Source organism: Frankliniella occidentalis, unplaced genomic scaffold (genome assembly GCF_000697945.3).
Source record: "Frankliniella occidentalis isolate FOCC.00 unplaced genomic scaffold, Focc_3.1 Scaffold156, whole genome shotgun sequence".
Classification (NCBI taxonomy): Eukaryota; Metazoa; Arthropoda; class Insecta; order Thysanoptera; family Thripidae; genus Frankliniella; species Frankliniella occidentalis.
Window position 1 is genome coordinate 247930 of NW_026267282.1, and position 2577 is coordinate 250506.

Here is a 2577-nt window from a genome sequence, read left to right on the forward strand (position 1 = left end):
TCAATCCAAGTTTGGTTACGTTAGATGGTGCGACCAAAACTGGCCCCATCAGTTGACATGACGCATGTCACATTAAGTTTTTTGAAGTGCGGCTGCACCGGCTGCACCGGCTGCACGGACCGGCTGCACCGGCCAGCGCGGCCTGGCAGGGTGCCGGCGCGGGCGCCCCGGCGTGAGTCAGACTGAACGCGGCGTGATCTAGACGGGTCAGGGAACTCCTGGCGTATGTGGTATGCCTGCGTGTGTGCAAGAAAGAGAGAGGGGGGGGGGGAGGGGGGAATAAAAAGCGTAGATTAGAATGATAATGAACGGATAAGTTGCTCGGCGCAGATACGATTAGGATGAGATCAGGGGCTATTTTACACATGCATGATAATTCCGGTCTTTCAACTCTTCCTCGCCAGAACAAACTGTCACACGGAAAAAAAAGAATTAGCTAAATTAGCTAATGCATTCGCTAATATGGCCTTAGATGAGAATATTAGCTCTCCTAGCTAATTCTTAGCAAGAAGAGCTAATAAATTAGCCATAACAGTTGTGTACAAAATAAAGCAACTAGCTGTGAAAGCTAATATTTTAGCTTTCTTAGCTGGGAATTAGCTAGGAAAGCTAATATTCTCATCTAAGGCCATATTAGCGAATGCATTAGCTAATTTAGCTAATTCTTTTTTTTCCGTGCATGTTAAAAATTAAATCAAAAACCAAGAATATATCTGAAACATTGGTCATTTTTGAAAATTCTACGCTATCTCGGCTATCGGGCACATACATTCTGTTCTGAAAACTCAAGTGCAGGGGCATTCCCCTCCCTCCACTCGGTCGCTCTGACGTCACTGCGCCAGCGGCCTCTGCACAAGTGTCTGTGTGTGTGCAGAAGCGGTCCACCTTGTCCGACAGCTGATTCGTCGAAGTCAAGTGCACGACGACGCACGCCTCGTCACGTGACCACGTCACCCACGGCGCGCCGCCAGACCGTTCGGTTTGAGTCGTCATGGCGGCCGGTCACGGTTCGCCGCCGATGCCTGGGTTTCCCGCACGAGGCTGGACACGGCACCCGCGTGCTAAGAAGCGAGCAAACCCAAGGCGTCGCCGCCCGCCCCCTCCACCGTCCACTTCTCGTCTCAAATTCGCTCCCCACGAAGTGAATCATCCTCCTCCTGGGTCGGCTGGTGAGGTTTCCGGGGAGTCCACGCGTGCCCCTCCACACCCTCCGCCGCACTCCGCCACGCCCCGCCACCACGCCTCGGTCGGACCCCGGCCGCTGGCCTCAGGTCCAGACAGGGGAGGCTGCTGCAGAAATGAAATCAGTTCCCGTTTGGCGTTGGACCGACGAGGTTTGGGAGGAGCAGAGGATCGCCGGCCTGACCCGCGAGAGCAGCCAGAGCGAGCGTGTTGGTGTGAGCGGGCGCGTCTGCGTGTTTGTGTGTGCGAGTGTGTTTGGGCGCTTGTGTGACCCCGGCTGTCCACGGACCTGGGACCGAAAGGATTCTCAAAGGTTAGTTCAGACCAACACTGATAAACTTGTAAGTGTGCAAATGCAAGTTGAATACTTGCAAGTAAACACCTACCAATTGAAACACTTGCAAGTGTGCTGCTACGCTACACAGTTAAGCACTTGCATAGTATTTAACCTGTGGTTGCACACTTACATGTGTTAAGCAGTTGCACACTTAGCTTATCAGTAAAAATAAGGCATTTAGGTTTAATCATGTAATTTTTTTTCAATAGAATGAAAATATCATGGCATTTTTCTTTTAAATCAATAGAATTTCTTTTCAAGGGAAAAGTTCCCGTAGTGAAGAATAGCTCAAAGCGGCTCAAAGTAGCTTTAAAAAACTCTATCATATTTTCCATTGGTTATATTTCCATTGGTCTAAGGAACCATCCGTTTATTCAATCGACCCATTTCGTATATGTAGGTGTAAATACGAAACATTTTCTTGTTACAAACGAATTCATCCACTTCGCGGATTTAAATAATGGTTATATTAGGTGGTCAAATAAAAATAAATGCGGAAATGTTTGGATATCGAGTGTTCATTTTCTACCTAGTCTTCGGAGGTGTGCACTACCGGACTCAAGTGATTTGGCCGGAATTCGTTTTCAATTCTTATCAGACACATGCAAAACTCAGCGCAAATTTCTGCTGTTTGTTGAAATCTCATACAACGTGTGCCAACTGTTGTTGGGCCAAGGGGAAACCAAACTTAATGTGTCTAGGGCCGCTTACAGTGAAAAAAATCAACCGATTCTTTTCCTATCATATATTTTTCGCAGAGCCGCTATAGATTTCGGTTTGCTGCTCCTCTCCGGACGCTACCTTCAAAAACTTGTTTAACAGGATCGCGATCGGCTGCGATGATGTGGCCGATTGGATCAACCGCGTCCGACTGCTTTGCGATTGTGTGTGCGTGTACGTTTTGAGTGCGTGTGCGTGCGTGTGTGTGTGCTTCCTACCAGGAGCTGTCAGCACATGCAAATCAAATGCAAAAGGGCCTATCGGCAGTGCAGGGCCAGGCTCCGCGGGCCCCGCTGCTGCACGCGTCCCGACGCGTCGTGTGTGTGTGTGTGTGTGTG

At 49.2% G+C, this 2577-nt stretch overlaps 1 protein-coding gene across 1 annotated transcript in view; it reads left to right on the top strand.

Moving 5' to 3' along the window:
* Nucleotides 1-1317: 1317 nt before the first annotated feature.
* The window catches only part of LOC127750233 (uncharacterized), a 50833-nt gene continuing 49573 nt past the window's right edge, over nt 1318-2577 (top strand). Inside the window, exon 1 of the mRNA XM_052271273.1 lies at nt 1318-1495. The gene's annotated coding sequence lies outside the window, so the exon portion shown is untranslated. The remainder of the gene's footprint in view (nt 1496-2577) is intronic.